Genomic DNA, 18,400 nt, shown 5'->3' on the forward strand with positions numbered 1-18,400 from the left:
GTTGTACAATATTCTTATCAGCTTGAGAAGCAGCACAGCTTTTTCCAGGAAGCGCTCTGGAGGGGCCCCACATTCCACGTGAAGTCTCCTAGTACCAATATGCTCTGGTATGGAATGACATCAAACAAACTAGTGATTTCCTTGGAATGTGTCCTGGAAACTTGAGTTCTTGATGGCATCTGACATCCCATTTGCCTTGAAGTTAATATTTTGATGATGTGTAGCCTGGGTCTACCTTTATATAATTATAAGCCATGGATTTTAAGCTGTCTAAAAGAGATTAAACTGTTTTCCAACCAGCTGATGCAGTCTGATGCTTGGCTTATGGGTAATGGATAGAATTACTAATTTGCAAATATGTGTAAAATTAATAAACACCTTCTTTGAAAAAAAGGTAGAGAGATCAGTGAATTTCTCAGAAAACTAGAAGACAAATGATTTTTTCTGGTAGCCATGAAAATTTTTAAAGAGGAACATTTACTTCTTGTTTTCAATTTAAATTTCCATTGCATATTGCACCAGCACTGAGGGGGGATAGATAAAAAGCTGCTGCTGGGGTATAAGGCCATACCTACACCTTGCATAACTTGTAAAGCATCTCTCAAACCAGTGGAAGGCTGCCATCTCACATTAAATGAAGTTCTGCCACACAGTCATGAGATTTTCCTGCTCTTGCAAGCGTTTCATGGTCATTGTGTGTATGCTGGTTATTTAAAATACAGGTATGACTCTCCCTTAGTTGATATTACAAGATCTCCAGCACTCGGCTCTAAAAGCCATCATTCTTGGTGCAACAGCCATAACTGCAGAGTCGGGAACCACTGCCTGTCAAATATTTTGTGCTTCTGTTTTCTAGGGGTGGGCTCTGCATGCTTGGAAATCAGCATTGCCTTCCCCAGGGTGAGTTTTTGGGTTGGCTGCCACAGTTGGTGAAACACAGCTGCTGGGTGGGCTGGTACCAAAACCAGGCATATCAGGTGGGATACTGCCTCGTGCTCTGGCACAGCCCATCTCACATGCTGTCTCACAGCTTCTGTGGATGTCTTCAGAAGGACTCATACTGCTAGTTCAGAAAACTCATCATAGTTTGAAAAAATGCTGCTCTACTCCAGAACTAGGTCACTGGGGGAAATGAGAGCAAACGGAAAAGATCACTTTCTCAGAGGGGTGATTTCTGTTAAGGCAGTACGTGGCCTGTTATGAAATGGCTTAGGAGAATTATTTATGCCTGTTGAGCAGTACAAGCAGGTCATCCTTTGCAACACATTTAGGCTTTACAAGTGACTGACAGATCGTGCTGTGACCCAGTTAGAAAAAATATAATCTCGGGTACCTGATGATAGTTTAAATAGTTCTACATTTCAATATGAGCAATATTTCTCTTTCCGTAATAAAATCTGAGTTGGCACTTACAGATTTTCTGAGGCTCCCCATCCCACTCTATTTCCAAAGTATTGTTTGAAGGTAGTTGCTGACACAATGTCTGGAGAAGTTAAAATATTTTATTATCTTATTAGAGAGGAAGGAGATAATGTGTTGGATGCCTGCTGGAGAGCCATCTAAACTAGGAGTTTCTTCCTGTGTACCTCCCCAAGAGGTATTCTGTGTTATGACCATGGTATTTTCACTTAATGCTTTGTGACCTTGTCATTTGAAGGCAGGTCTGAGTCAAAGCCTAGAAATTTAATTTGTCTGACTGACAGGTATTCCAAATCTAGTCAGCTTGAATGAAACCATAAACTAGAGCAGCTGGAGCAATACTCCCAGTTTGCTCATTCTCCTTCCCAAAGACACTGAAAAAAAGAAAACATGCACAAACTAAAAGAAAACCATCTCATTGGAGGAAAACAAGTTAAGGGATGTAAGGAGCTATTTAACCACTACAAGCCTGCATGATGGTGATGTCTTGCATGATCTGAAAATTCAGGTTGCAATTCACAGTCTGCAGGTGAACCTGTGCTGCTCATGAGAATGAGTAACACATCCCTGTTGCAGGCAGAGCACCTGGACCCTCTGCCCATCCAGGTGTGCAGGCCACATCTGCACCTCGGTGCTGAGGTTCATATGTGATGAGGTGAGGACTGACAGTCCCAAATCCAAAACCCTTGTCCATGCATCTGATGGTTCACAGAAATGGAAAGCTGACCACAACAAGTTAGATTTTTTTGAAATATAGGAATTGCTGCAGCAGTTACCAAGGCTGTATCTAAGAAGCTGACTAAAAATCCTTGTGTATGTTGAAATAATGATACTACATCATACTGAATGGAAGGAGAGAGGGAAGAGGTTAATTTAATTTATTTCCAGTACACACTGTTGAAAAGGACACAGCATGAATAGAGATGGTGTTTTCTTTATAGCAGTTTCACAGCTAAATTAAGCTACATGTAGATAATGAGGGTATTTCTTTTATATTTGGAGTGTAAAAAACATGTCCATTTAACAATTAAAAATAAAAAATGGCATCAGAACACCAATTTGTGAATTATGCTGCTCACTTTGGATTTGTGCCATTTTCTTCAATGGGAAATTAAATGTGATGTTAGAATAAGTACTTAATAAAAAAAAATTCTGAATGTTAACAATCATAAATTCCTATTGTTAAGAGTGTTGCAGAAAAGTTCAGTGGGGTGTTTAAGGGATTCAATTAAGAGATTTGAAGTACAACAGATGAATAAACAAAAAGTAAGAATCTGTAAACACAGGGGAACTCTGAAATTTACCTCCTAAGATGCAGAGACATATAACTGAAATTATTTCTATCACCTCCAGTGTCTGAGAAGTTTATCATTAAAATAAGTTTTTCTGCAAACTCTGTATACCAGGTTGTGATATTACTGGTTCTGATCTTCATTTCAACTGTCAATTAAGAGTAATTCTAGTCAGCTTGTAAAATATATGCAAAAGTGAAATGAGACTTGTGGTTTCTGCTGTTGCAAAATTTCCTTGACATTTATTAACTCTTTTACCAAGGCCTTTCACTCATTACTGCCTGAATTGTGAAAATGTTACACATACTGTTTAAATAGTGTTTAAGGAGTCATGTTTAGATCTTTTCTATATAGCATATGTGTACATCAGTGTGATTGTCAAACTCCTATTGATTTGCTTAAGAACTGTTTGATAAGACTGCGAAATAAGGTAGAAACACAGTGTTTTGGATTTTTTTTTCTGTTGAAGTGACCAGGTGGAAAAACAACTTTATTCTCTGTAGGGGCTCACTGAGCTCTAGAGAAGAAAGTTGCTACAGAAAGATGCTTATCTCACAGATACCCCTGCCCATGGCTTCAACCCTGGGGGTACCTCAATTTTCATCCACAATTTTAATCAAGTTCCACTATATGCAATTCATGACAGTAACTTCTGTTAGGGCCCAAGAAAGAAGAGAATCTGCTTTGTGCAGGAACTCGTGTCCCTGTCCTAATTCTTGGCAGCCCAGATGTCATTCTGATTGAGATACACTAGTGGCAGCTGTGTGAACTAGTCCTTGGCGACTGAGGGGCTGCACACCTGACTAGTGGCAAATTGTCTCATTAGCTAGGTTTTCAGTCTCTTCTTTAAAGATTATGATAACTGATCATTCAGTTGTGTACACCCAAAGGAATACATAAAGAAAATTGGAGAAGATTAATTTACCTTTTCAGGAGTGAATCTGCATGGATTCATTGGCTTCACTGGAATTTTTGTTCTTCTGCAACAAGCTGAGGGAAATAACATGGTTGTATCAATCAGCTGCAGCTGGACTAAAAATGAAAAATAAATCTCTGCTGTATCACAGGCTCCAGGCTGCAATAGCCATCAAACACTTTCAGTGTAGCTCATCCTTGTTCTTCTGGCACCAAACAACACCTAAAAATCCAGATGCTGCAACTCAATCCAGCCTGCTTCTGGAATGAAGCCAAAACTCTCTTTTCAGATTGACAAATTCCTGTTAATTTTGAAGGTTGTCCCTTACATAATGTAGACCTATCAGAAGAAGTAAATCTTGCCTGTAGAAATCCACAGGATCACTAGGTTCTCAACTGATGCTGATTCCTCCACAAAATATCATTGCTTTTGGAGGGTCACTGAATCCTAGGATCATTAAGGTTGGAAAAGATCTTTAAGATCATCTAGTCCAACCATTGACCTAACATGACCACCACATTCACCATCAAACCACATCCTTGCATTCCGTATCCACTTATTTTTTGAACACTTCCATGGATGGTGACTCTCCCTCTTCTCTAAGCAGCATATTCTAATAATTGAGAATCCTTTCTAAGGAGATTTTTTTTCAAAACACGCAAAACATCCCAAATTTAAGTATGGTGTTCCATGCATAGGTCCCTTTCTTGGCTATGGAACCTAGGAGAAATCAGATATTTTTGTCTGTCAAAGAGGTGTCAGGGGTATGGCAGCTGAGGGGCAGAACTGACAACATGCATACACAGAAAAGTGATCTGATTATTTTAATGGCCTTTTTTTGAATCAGGTTGAAGAACTCAGACTTTGTAATTGAGTGTTTTGCTTTGCCCCTGAGTGGACATACTAGGGATTGAGGATGGACACCCTGAGTATGCCAAGGAGGGACAGATGCGGGTCTGTCAAAAAGAATCTGCTGTACACTGGTGCACAGTTCCATATGGAACTCCCTTCTCCTCTGTCAAAGTACAGGATACCTTGTCACCACCACTTCAGGAGGAAAATTACTTCTGCTACATGACTAGGTTTTTTTTGTCTTTTCAGCTATATCACATTTCCTTCACTTGCAACATTCTCTTTTATTCATCTGTGAGGCTTCTGTAAATTTCATATTAAAAATATATTTCATTTTCCTTCCATATGTAAAACAGCTGAAGAAAATTATTTCAGATGCTACTATTTGCACTAGCTAATGAAAAATTCCCCCTTAGGTTCCCACTAAGTGTGATAGTTCGTGATGTTAGTGCTTGGCCACAAAGGTTTTGAGAATAGAATGTTGCTGTGTAGTGAGTGAAGAGGAGTTTCCGAAGAGATACTGCAGACTCAATGGTCAATGCCTGCAAACATTTCCTTGGCTTAATAATTTCTTAACCAATTTACTTCCTGGGTATTGCTGCTTTTTCAGTTAGGTATGCAAAACAAGAACAACAAGGATGCATTGTCAAAATGTTTTAACAGTGCTTAATCCATAGGCTTTCTGCATCTATTAATGGCAACAGATGTATTGTAAATGAGGTTTGAGAAAAGCTGTATGACCTCTGAAAGGGAGAGATCTTTTAATTAATTGTAAATTTTTCTTAGCTGTGTTTAGATGATACTTTTTTGTAGGGTTTCAATAACTCAAGTAAATAGAGAAAAAAATGCTTGACTGCACTTCTACACATGCAAAATGCTGCATTTGTTGTGACTGCAAATACTTCTCCTAGGTTTTTTATTACTTGCCTTTGACAAGAACCATTTTTTTAATGCTGTGGCATGGTTCACAAGAAGGGCATTACCTTCAAGCTGGCGACATAATTAATTTGCCTAAGGTCTTAATAGTTCTTGCCAAATAAAAACATTCAACTCACTACAATTTTAAGAAACATGAAGATTACAAATTTTTCATTTTTCAGTATTAAGAAGGAGATATTGCTCATGCAGGGAACACATAAATTTTAAAGAAATAAGCCATGATGACATTAACCTAGTCATTCATTGCCACTGCTGAACTGAAGACCTGGACCAAAATTCACTATTTGGTCCCTTCATACTACTTTTTCAGAGACAAATGTTCATTCAGTTGGGTTTCAAAGTAAAAAAACAAGTGAGTTAGGATCTTCTGAAACAGTATATGTGCCTGCATAAAGGCATGTATACTACTGCGTCTGTCAATTGCTAACAAAAGAAGGGATTAGGCATTGTGGAGACCCATTTTCTCTTGCTATTTTTCAGTCAAAGTTCATATTATGTTCTGATTTAAAGAAACATTCTGCCTTCCTAACTGAAGTTAATGAGTTTGTGCAAAACTTTGTTTCATTCTGAAATCTTTGATAATAATAAAACATGAAAGATTATTCCAGGGATTTATGAATTTGTGGGGCTAGAATTCGTGGTGCTCAGATTCTCCCTGTAATTGTGATGAGAGCCAGGTACACCCTGGTGTGTAAATACAGCCCTGTAATTGCAGGACTTGAGTGTGCTGTCGGCAGAGTATTGAAAAATGCCCAAGAAGTGGTCTAGACACACAGATGTTTCTTCTAAAACATCATTCTGAGTCTAGACTCCTCTGTGACACACGAACATTTTGGGTCTAAATCATGAGAATGCTGAAATAGCAGGTATTACAGAAGGATTACATTTTTTCTGGGTATTTTCTTACCTAGAGCAATCTTGTGAGCTCTTCCTGCACCAAAAGTACTCATAAGCACCCAGGAATAGCCTGGGAAGGAGATCTCTGCTTGTTCTACCACCAGTTTGTCATGCAGGTTGTGGAGCTCCTGTCAACATCCTTGTGGCTGTGAATACTTTGAAATACTGTGCCTGGCATGACAAAGGTTCACTTTTTTGTTTCATCCAAGTTACTCAGTGAGTGTTACATAGCTGTCCTTGTCCTGCTGGATGAGGGAACATTTCTGGAAGTGCCATGTGCCAGAGCAGAGCAGTGGAAGTGAGCTCATGGCAGCAGAGACGCAGGAAGTGCAGAAAGACTTATTTTATGATCCCTTTATATCAGTTAGTGAGAGTGATGTATGCAATTACCTCTTATCTCAATCTCTTTTGGTTATTACAAAACATCTTTTCTGAGGGCTAGCTCTAAGAAAGCTGGAATCTGCAGTGTTAATTTTATTAAGCCTTTCCTTAGGAGATAATTGAACTGGGAAAGGCTGATGGCTTTGTTGAGCACTCTGCACCAGAATGCAGAGACCACATAGCGATGTGGCTTGGTGAGCCAAGAGTCAGTGTGCAAGTGACTAGAGGAAATGTTGTCTGAGGGGTTTTTTATCATAATTTATTAAATGAATACAGCCAGGTAACATAAAGGTAATACCTATGCTGAGATGGGCGATTTTGTACAACTGTAGCACAGCCTACCTAAACCTCCCTGTAAGATGCTTGGAAACTTCTCTTCCAAGCAGACTGCAAGATTTTTAAACAGCTCGTGGATCTAAGTTGCTCGTCAGACTGAAAGTTCTAGGAAGTGAGAAAATACATATAGTTAAATGAGATAAATCTGTAATATATGAGCTTACAAAAAAATTAAGACCAAAAAGCTACATTTATGGGGAAAATAATTTTGAGATATCTCTATAATCGAGAGCTTCAGAGATGAAAGAAAAGAGGTGGAAATTAATCCAACATTCAATGCAGCCTCTGATCATAACCTCTTTTTAGGTAATGCAAAAGGAAACATATCATTGTCTAGTGAGCCAGGAAGCTAGAGGACACAGAGGCATTTCAGGCATTTTACAGGACTTCCAGCATTAGAGAATTTTGTGTTAAAGGTAACATCTGAAAACTACCTTTTGTTTTACGAGTTACTGTGAGTTCTCAAGTTCTTCTGGATGAGCTTACTTTGTCCTTTCTTTTAGAAAGCCACAGACCCAGGAACTGTTGCATCCATTTACAGGTGAATTTATTTGGTATTGTCATTAATGCAAAGTCTTTGTGCACCTAAAAGTTTGATGTCACCCTTAGCCCTTTAGAACAAACTCCTATGCGATATGAAAACCTTTTTAACAGCATTCCCCACAAATTCCCACTTAGCTTTCTTTTACCTCACCTCTACCTCATTCCTCCACCTAATGGGTGATGAGTGAGCCTTGCTCTTGTTCAGCATGTTCCAAGTTGTGAACAATATAAAACTCTTAACCCAGAAACGTTAAGTGTGTACCCACATTGCCATGTGACATGTCAGTTTTGTCAAAACTATACAGACCTTTTGGGATGTAGCTATTGCAACACTCTGCTGAAAAAAGAAAAGAATATTTGATGTAATGTCACCTGGACCACTGAATTTTTATAGTGAAATGTGATTCCATCAATTAAAGACAGGATCTAAATGAAGATGTGCTGATACTTCTATTTAAATACACACTGTTCCTTGCTGTTTTCATGTAATGACTTGAAGTATGCCTTCCACTTCCAAGGTCTCTACCTATAGGCTGTCATTAACAAGAGCTGAGAAAATAAATATTGACGGATCAGGACGAGCAAGCTTTGAAGTCCAGGGCCCGGTGACTAAGTGCTTAAAACAACAACAACAACAACGTCCACAGCTTCCTGATTCGTGAAGAATCTCAAAGCACAAAGTCAAAAAAACAAGAAAAAGGAGCTCTTTCTACCTCCTTTTCTTTACTCCTCCAGGATGGTCTCTGCTGGCTAGGTTTGTATGCACAGGAGTACCTGTATACTTATCACACATATAGAGTCTGAATATTCTTAACAGTTTTTTTAGACTCTGGTGCAAATGAGCAAGCTTTCTCTCTCCTCACTGATAACTGAGGCTTACTGGCTTCTGTCCAGGACTTTTGGAGGAAGTGGTTTTATGAGACACCTGGTTTCCTGCCCAACACTCTGGCAGGACTCCAGTCCCTGCAATTGAATCTCCAAGATGTATTTGGACAGAAAATTCTCACTTTTATTCCAGCACTGCATTTGCTTTGATTTCTGCTTGTCATTAGGTTTGCTGCATGTGGTGGAAATTTGTCAAACACTTAATGTAATTTCCTTCAGTGCTGGCTTATACCTCTCTGTGATTTTAGTCTCTCCCAGTAGTATTGCAGCTGGACATCAAGGGCTTCTTCTTTGGTGTTCTTGTCTTAATTAATTTTAAAATCTACCTTGCTTGCTATTTTTGCTCTGTTGATATCTTTTTAGCATTTCCAGGATAGTACTGGGTAGCAGAAATTTCCTAGTAAAATAGAGGTGAAATATAGATATTGCTGGCTACATCATTTTTTACTGGTTTCATTACTAGAAATAACACCAAAAAGCAGCAGAATGCAGCCCAGGTTTCTCTGAGTGCAAAGGCTGCTGTGGGGTTGCTTTGCCCCTCCCAGCCTGCACGCAGATGGTGATTGAAAGCAGGACTCGTTAGGTTAGGGTGGTGCGTGCTCCCAGCAGTGGGGACAGGCCCTCCCCGTGGCGATGTCTCAGCGCTGGGTGTCCCGCTTGGTGGATCCCCAGCAGCTCTCCTGCTGGTTGGTGTCATGCTGGGAAGATATGTGCAGTGATAATCATCAGTGTGGTTTCTCTCCATTTGCAGGGGTCAGTGAGATTTGCCTTCTCTGGATATTTTAATAATAATTTCATCTTTTCCATGGTGTGGGGATTTTTCCCCTCTATACTAAATTAAAGTGGTACAGTCAAGTTGTATTTTAAGCACTGTTTCTTTATTTGATCATCCCCTATCATTTTGTTGTTTTTCAATTTCTTAGTTGCAGCACAGGATTTAAAGTTAGACAAATAAAAGAAGCATAAGGGTAACATTTACCATTACTGAAGAATGTAATTTTGAATTGCAATTCTGTAAAACTCAATGAGTTAAAATGTTTGTTCCTCTAACCAAATAACATGTTAGGCTTTCTACTGAAAGTACCAATAACAATTGGATTTCCATGAAAATAATTATTTCATATAAATGCATCCTTGTAGTGAGAGGTTCTTCAGTGCTTTACATTTCATTAGCAAAAGAATGGACATTTCAGGAAGGATATATTGTATTAGCACATGATGAACAGAAATAACGTCGTACTGTTCCTAAGGTAAGACTGAATTCAGGAGTAAAGTTAATTTGCAAATACACAAACCCCAGAACAAATGATGTTTTACAGAGTTTTCCCTAGATAATGCAGGAAATAGCAAGTTGGAAATCTTATACATCTACACAGTAGCAGGCAGTTGCTCATCTTTATGAGTTTCACCATCTCTGACACAAGTACTTTTCTAGGAAAAATTGATGTGTCTGAAATGCGTATTGAACTCACATTAATTAAGTGCTCTAACAAGCTCCGTGAACCAATGACGCCAATGACAATGCCAAGACTTAAGGATGTTTAGGGATCAAATCTATGGGTTGCATAAAAGCAAAAAATGTTACACTAGTATATTTGGACTAGATCAAACATTAGCTTTAAAATTCTTGATGTGGCCATTCACTGCCCTCCTCATACCTTCGGCACAATCTTTACACCATCTTTAATGTCTATACAGTTAGCATGTAAGTAACTATGGCATTTATTAATATATATATATATATTTAGTTGAATCACATGAAAACTTAAGTTCAAAGTCCTTGGAAAATATGCATCATTATTAATTTCAAGTAGGAATAATAAAATAGTTTATGTTTGTGCCTTTGCAAATGTGCTCATTACTGTGCAGGGTATAGTGGTTTCCAGATGGGTAGAGATTTTAGCAAATTTGAGATTTCCTTACTTTGTACCTTCCATCTAGAAATGTTATGTTGTCAAGCTTAGGAAACATCCCCAAAACCAAGTTTTTTTGCTTCAACTTAAAACCTTCTTTCTTGCCGAATCCCTGAACTTGGAAAACAAAACAAAACATGGGTCCAGTGATCAAAGATATCATAAGTCTACATATTTTTTCTTCTTTCCATACTTATCTTCCCCTTTGATTACTATGTTTCTTTCTGCTTGAACAGGACCAATATTATTTTAATTAATTTATAGGATCAGGTAAAGAGAGTCTGGAATGGTGGAGTATGTAGCTGCCTGCCCTTTAAGAAAAGTTTTACAGTGGAAAATGATCACTACATGGTGATTTTCTCAGTTTTGTCCTGAATAACATCAGTCAGTCCAAGTTCCTCTTCAGCTGTTTTGTTTCTCTGTTGTCATGGACTCTACAACTCGCCAGGACTGCCCTTAGGAGTCAGAAAAACAGCTTAATCTTCCTAAGCTAATGAACATGTTGTTAGCAGTACATCATGTTATAACTCCAACTCTCCACGCTGAGATTGTTTATGAGCATTTACTGATATGAGGTGCTGCTTTCTGGTCTCTTTCTCCTAGTAAAAGACCAAAGAAACCAGCTGTGGAAATGATACTTGAATGTGATTTGGGAGATAAAGGTCTGATGAAGAAAGTTGCTCTGGAGAATATCTACTGTGGGATGAGTGGAAAGCCTCCCTCATATGGAAACAGTTCAGAAGAGTTGATTTTAGCCCAGGAAGAACAGTCAGCAAGGGACCTATCCTTCTGAAGAAGGTAAATGATCTAAAGAGGATGTTTGATTCTGAACAAAACCCAGGCCTGGATCTTCCTGCATTGAGCCTCCAGAAGCAGATACCCATTTCTTGAGCTCTAACAATAGAAACACCTGATTTTTCTATGGTGCAGCTTTTTATTATTAAACTGTTATACTGTTCAGTATTAAACTATTATACATACAAGATCAGTGGCAGAAGCAAAAATAACCTACACCTAATTTACTATACACAACTCTGGCAGAGGCCACAAGACTGGCTTAATCTTGAGCAGCATTCCAAACCCATAAAGCCCAGTATCTTCAGCTGGAAGTTGCACAAGCCCCTCAAAAAGAGCATTGGAGCATTCAGACTCGCACTGTTTTGGCATAGGATGAAAGAGTGTTGAGTAAGGAAGAGTAGGAACATTGTTACAACAAGCCAGGCCACCTGATCCTTTAGACTGGGATTGTACTCCGTGGGATGTTTCTCCCATGGATTCAGCTCTCTTGCAGACTCAGTCAGGTGGCAAGTTGGGTGGGTCCATGGAGAAAACAGGTCATACCACTATTCTGAGTTAAAACTGAAAGGGTAGTGCTAAAAAGGTCAGTGTTTCTGGATACAATTATTTTGTTTATTCACAGTAATTAATGTTTGTGCTCCCCATTCATAGCATAAAGAACCCAAAAAACCCAAATACCAAAAAAAAAACCACCAACCAACCAACAAACAAAGAACACACAAACCAACAAACAAACAAACAAAAAAAAAAAAGCAAAAAGCAAAGCAGATTGTGGTAACATTCTGGTAACAGCAGACAAGAATCAGTTAACTTATTTTCCTTTGCTGCAAGGTAGAGAAATTTACACATTATTTTACAAGCACAGGCAGTGCTGCATGCAGCACTGGACTGGAAAGTAAAGGGTTCCTTACTTTAATTTCTTTACCAGTTGCAGATTAACTTTATGTTTTTCCATCTTGCCCTGGTGATGGCTTAAATCTATGGTAGAAGGAGTGAAGGACTTATGTGTTATAAAATGTTAGTAACTTTTTTTATAAACTCATTTTTCTTTTTTTTTTTGTATTTGTTTTGCAAACATGGAACACCTCTGAATTCATCTTTCTTCAAAAATGAGCCTGATGTAAAACTTGGAGGTTATGCATTGTCTACAAGTGATCCATCACTACAAAATTAGAGGGAAAGCAACTGCTTTGTCCTTTATCAGAAATTATTTGGCAGTGTTAAAATATATGCAGTTTCCACCAGGTTTTTAGAAGAGGTCCAAACTGAGCACAACATAGGTTTATATTTTCAAGTAATCAGTTCACATTAAGCAGCTAAGAGGTGAATCAGAACTTCCTGCAATGATTAATGGATAACAGAGAGCTCTGGTTCTCAATTAGATTGCTCTTTTATGCCCCTTTCCTTCTCCCTCTGATTAATTAGTTTCCTGAAAACATTACTCTCTTCTTGGAAATTCAAGAGATGACTGGTCAGCAACATCATAGGAGATTGTTGTCACATTACGCTGTGCTTTCAGCTCCTAGGCTGCATTCATATTCAGAAAATTTAAACTGCATTCTCTAATTTTACACTCAATACTTATTTCTGTCATTTTTACCTAGAAACCTATTCTTAGAGCTACTGAAAACAAATAACTTGTTTGTAAGGTAAGTCTGGCAGAAATATTAATTTCAAATTGGCTCGGAACTCTGAGGCAGAGTCCCCTTTCTCTATTTCTGTTAATGATTTACATTTTCACTTGAAAATGGAATAGTATAATCTATACATCTTGCTCTGTTAACCTGTCCTGGAAATTGCCCTTCTTACACTCCCAAATTCTTTTTTACTCTTGTCTGCACTCATTCTGACTGCACTCAAACATGCTTGCTTACTGACTCTCTTTCTCTCTGAACTCCCCATGGCTATCTGCTGTATTGCAATAGCTCTAGGTAAACCTTCCAAAAGTGAACAAGAATAATAAAATATAAATTAATAATGATATTAAGAAACTTTCAGTCTTACATGAACAACATGTTATGTAATCCTACTCACATTACTAAACTCTGATCACTGCTTTCATTTCACAGACAAGGAAAATGAGGCTGAGAGGGACAGAGAGACACCCAGGATTGCATTGCCTGTCTGTGGCACAGCCGTGGTTTGTATGTGGGATTTCTTGGCATCAGGAAAATTTGGGATTTGCTGCATTACCAGATATATTGCAGGCTGCAAGTGACTGGAGTAAACAAGCATCTTTAAGGTTCAAAAATTTTGTTAATACTGTTTTTTTGGTTTTTTTTTTTGCTTTTAATCTCTTCTTGGAAGTCTCAGGAGAGCAGATTCTTGAAAAAGCTCATGCTAAACATTTTGGCTTTCATCAAAATTAAAGTGTTCTGTCTTTTGTGATGGTGCCCACAAAAGAGACTCTGGTTCTTTTTTTAAAACAATCAGTTTTTGATCTGGAAAGTGATACAGTGTAAATGATTCTTAAAACAGCCATGGGATGAGTAGCAATGGGATGAAATTGGAACGTAGGTTGTGTCTGCATATTAATCCTTTACTTTGGCCTTTGAAATCCAGAATGCTGCCTTGGGGTCTTTAAGACCCCTGAGAGTCCTAAGGAGCCATGTTTCCTAGGAAATGGATGAAATGCAAAATGACCTTCAATTCACAGAAGAAATGGGAGGTATTGTGTGTTTGTGTTCATTATTTGGCAGTGAATATTTTCTGATCCAAATTATTTGTTGTCTGTATTATCCTACATCTCCCTGAATACTGTGAATGTGTTCACACCCTTAGGTTTGTGCCTGGTCCATGATGCCAAATATACCCAACTATTTACTTTTAGTTTCCTCATTCCAGCCATCATAAACAGTGATACCTTTTCAGATGAGTCCAAAGAAAAGATAGTCTCAGGAAATGTCCACTGCCATACCAATGAGGAATAATGTAATGACCAGGACCTTTCCAAAAGTAATGAACCATCTTGTGTATCTTTTACTTGTTGGAATTAATTTCCCCTTGCATTTGTCTTTCCCTTCTTCTGTGGGATACTGAGATTCAAATGAGTAAGCCCAGAGCTGTGTCCCAGTACGCTGCCGTGCTGTGTAACTACATTGTGCTACTCAGAGGAAGGAGGAGTTTCAGTCTCTGCTTTCTTGCTATATATGTCTAGGTTTATCTGAGAATTTCTGAAACAGATAAAAGTCTGTCATCAGCAAAAAATTTCATGGCTCTTTATTTGGGCCTTAAACAATTAAAAGAGTCTGTCTGAAGGAAGATTGGTCAAGTGGTTCACAGCTATCAGAGATAAGTCACATCTGTGAGTTAGATCCATGTAGCCCTTTTATTCCTGGTGGCATGAGTGCTTCCAGAATATGTCATCCCTCACACTCCTGTGAAGCATTGCAGTTGGTGCTGTAACCAAGGAGGGTCCTCAAGGCAGAGAGAGTGCACATTCCATGGTGAGTGGTGGGCAGTGGGAAGATACTGTCCTGCCTCTGAGTGCTGTGATTGCTCAGGGTGCCTGTGGGAAGTGCCTGGGGACCTCCAGTATCTGGGCCCATGCTGCCAAGGGCTCTCCTACAAACCTCCTCTGAAAGCAGAACCAGTATGCGACATACTGGTGAGGACAGGGATGCAGCATTACATGCCTTGGAATGAACCAAATGAACCAATGTGGATTTGCACCACAACTAGGCTACAACACTTCCTTTTGGAAAAAAATATTCTGCTCTAAGAAGTGCTAGGTTTCCATAGAGGAAGAAAAACCAATTGTGTGCGTAAGGTAGGAAAAGAGGAAAGAATTTGACACAGTAAAATTATTTCAAAAAATTGAAACACTCAGTGTTTCATTCATAAGAATGCTGTTCATGTGATGAGGAAAATGTCTAGAAATAAAAATGAATATTTTAAATTCTGTGTCAGAACTGTGATTGCTTCACCTGTCAGAGGATTTTATTTTTACTGATTTTTATATTTTCAAATATTTTTGAAAATGATAGTTCCTTTGCTTATTAGGGGATAAACCTTAGCAATTAAATACTCAATTTGGGGGTATTTATTTATGCCTAGGAACTTCTGTGTCAGAACTCTCAGTTCAGATCATCAAAAGGAGCAAATTCCATTAACAACTCCAAGTATAAGGTTAATTAATATCACTTGTTCTTATATCGCATCACAGAATCACAGAATGGGTTGGGTTGGAAGGGACCTTAAATATTGTTTCATTCCACCTGCCAGCCACGGACAGGGACATTTTGACTGGACCAGGTTGCTCAGAGCTCCATCCAACCTGGCCTTAAACACTGCCAGGGATGGGACATTCACAGGTTCTCTGGGCAAGTGCATTTCAAGAGCATTTGATCCTTCTTTATCCCTTAAATATATATGTGTGTGTATATATATATGTATACATATATATATATATATATATATATATATATATATATATACACCATGGGATTAGAAGTGGGAGCAATTGTGCCACTGCAAAGTAAATTAAAGTATGCGTTCACAGTGTGCCAGCTATTCCTTGCTAGCTGCTCCTGTATGTGTTCCTACAACATGGTAATTGTTCAGGAATGAATGGCTCAGAGGAATGGGTGCAGCACCTTGCATTTAGTGAACAGTGTTGCCAGGCAGGAGCGTGAACCAAGGTCATGCTTCAGGCTAGTGAAGCCACTGAGAGCTGCTATCATAGCTGATATTGCAGGATCTTGTTCAGTTATTTTTAAGTCTTGATTTCCTAATAGATCACTTCAATTTTAGCAATTCTTCTTAGACCAGGTCCCATTAATATGCAGGAGGTAGGGGATCACACTGTAATAGCTGGAGAGACTTCAGTTTCCAAATAGCGGAAAATGAAGTTCCCTCGCATGCTAAGTAAAGAGAGAAGCCACAGGGCTCTACACCACAGTCTCTGAGCCTCACTTGTGAACCACTGGTTTTGCCAAGGCATGCCCTTCAAATTGCAGCTCACACCGAAATAAATTTCCCTAGCAGGAGGACTCAAATCTGAAGCATAAAAGTGCAAGGCTAGGAAAAAACCCTCCAGGGATCGTGCAAATTGATGTGTAACATCAGATAATTAATTTTTTCAAAGAAAACCATTTACTATAGCAATCTTTGTCACTGTGCTTCACTATCAGCACTTTTTCTACTCTCCCATGCTCTAACTTAAGCCTATTTTTCTCCTGGTAGTTGTTACAGTGGACACTCATACCAGCTGATGACCAACAGTTACATGGTTCTAAGAAGTGTGCTGAGCTGGCTACTTGTAGTAGAAAAATAAGAAATGTAGTATTTAAAGATATCACATTTAATTTTAAACCTCCATAACTCCAGATCCTTTATCATTACACTGATGACCAACCATTATTACATGTTTCAAGTTTGTGCATTTCATTTCTTTAACTGTAGGCCCTTGCAGTTCTCATTGCTGAGTTTTTCCACATTGATTTTGATTGACCTCACCTGTTTCTTGGGATCATTTTGAGCTCTGGTCCTGTCCAGACTGTCTGTTACATTCCTCCTGTGCTCATTTTTTTTTTGGAAACTGACAAACACTGAGTAGTACTGCATCACACAAGCTGTTAATGAAAGCTGACATGACAAGATGCAGGACCAGCCCATCTGACCTGCCCATCTGTATGCCTGAGCCATACAGATTTCTGCAACCTGAACTCTTCAGTGTCAAGCAATGTAAAATAAAACAACTTTGTAGACTGAAATAGCTTGCTTTTTAAGTAGAAAAAAAGGGCAACACACTGATGAAGCAAACTTCAAGGGTAGCTGAGTATGAAATTTTCAGCTTGTAAAATGGTTTCCAAACAATTGCATGTTTTGTGGAGAGAGTGCTGCTTAATGAGGAGATTTGAAATTATGTGGCTGTTCCACTTGAGAAATGGCAATGAGAGGAGAAAGACATTTTCATATGGAAGAAGTTTTCTATCCATTTCTGGCATGGTGCAAAAGAAAATATTCCCACTTGGCAAGGAGAAGAATTATATTCTCCTTGGGAAAAAAAAAATCAGGACTGGATGTGCCAGCTATGGTCTTTACTACATGAAAAAGAACAGTAATTTCTCTGCTGCTCTTGAATAGAAAACATGATTAAATGGTAAACATTCATTGCTGGAACTTGTTAGATTTTAGAGAAGGAAAATAAGTGATAAATGTAAAGATTGTCAGTATCACTTTAGCTCTGGAGTTGTTTCGTGTATCTAGTTCTAAAGGAGGAAAAATAGTCATGGATCTGACAAACAACTTCTCATGCCAAAATGTAACTGCATCCTTTTTCTGTAGGGTTGGAAAATGTAATTTGTTGAATTCTAGCAAAATGCATAACATAGAATTAATAACTTTTGTGGTATTGCAATATAAAATAAAATCTAGTCCCTGCATTAAATATGAGGAAGGGCACAAAGTCCCAGAATTCAACACAAGCTGAGTGGCCTATTTATCCACACCATGGCAATGGTCCTGGATATAAAATCAAAAGAATATTTGGGATGACAAATAACACGTTACTACTATACTGCTGAGATCCACTAGTCCAATATAGTATTAGATTTGGGGATGTTGTCCTGTGAATCAGGAGAATTACTCAGTGTGAGCAACAGAGTGAAGTCCAGATCATGACTGGGGAAAAAGCTACTGGTTGTAGTAGTTATTATTTTGCTGGAATAGACCATGTGAGGAGGGAATGACAGTTTTATTGAAAATGATGTATAGGCTGTTTTGGATTAAATGTTCTGCTTGAGAATTACTTGTTTTCCTGACTAAAGTTCTTCATATTTCCTGGATTATACAGCACATTGCATGAGGGATTCTGTCTTATGCAACTTCATGTCACATTACACAGCTGATGCAGCCTTATGTAATTATGCTGGCATATGCTGAAAGTTAAACAAGAGGAAACACGTGTTTCTAAATATTGTAGTAAAAATAATCTTCCTTTTTTTCCGCAGTTGTGTTAGTTGACAGAGCACAAAGATCTAGACTTTGTGATGACAAAGCTGTAAGATGTGGGAAGTGATGACATTGGGCTGACTGGGCAATTATGCATTCATGGCCAGACTGAAGCAGGGGAATGCTTTACCCAGTAGTGTTAAGAGATCAGTATCACTGAGGCTACTGGTGTCTTTCCAAGTCTCACAAAGGGGAAAAAATTCCCACCTACTTGCCAGACAGGACATCAGTGCTTATGTTTGACCCAGGGCCCTGTTTTAAGACAATGCATTATA

The 18,400-nt window shown here is 38.6% G+C and overlaps 2 long non-coding RNA genes across 2 annotated transcripts in view; one reads left to right on the forward strand and one right to left on the reverse strand.

Annotated features, from left to right (window-relative positions):
* LOC135290635 (uncharacterized) overlaps positions 1–13,386 on the forward strand; it is a 38,818-nt gene extending 25,432 nt beyond the window's left edge. Inside the window, exons 2-3 of the long non-coding RNA XR_010353401.1 lie at positions 10,977–11,171; positions 13,241–13,386. This is a non-coding gene — a long non-coding RNA (uncharacterized LOC135290635). The remainder of the gene's footprint in view (positions 1–10,976; positions 11,172–13,240) is intronic.
* LOC135290631 (uncharacterized) overlaps positions 1–18,400 on the reverse strand; it is a 51,984-nt gene that overhangs the window by 1,581 nt on the left and 32,003 nt on the right. Inside the window, exon 3 of the long non-coding RNA XR_010353395.1 lies at positions 3,637–3,701. This is a non-coding gene — a long non-coding RNA (uncharacterized LOC135290631). The remainder of the gene's footprint in view (positions 1–3,636; positions 3,702–18,400) is intronic.

Source organism: Passer domesticus, chromosome Z (genome assembly GCF_036417665.1).
Source record: "Passer domesticus isolate bPasDom1 chromosome Z, bPasDom1.hap1, whole genome shotgun sequence".
Taxonomy (NCBI): domain Eukaryota; kingdom Metazoa; phylum Chordata; class Aves; order Passeriformes; family Passeridae; genus Passer; species Passer domesticus.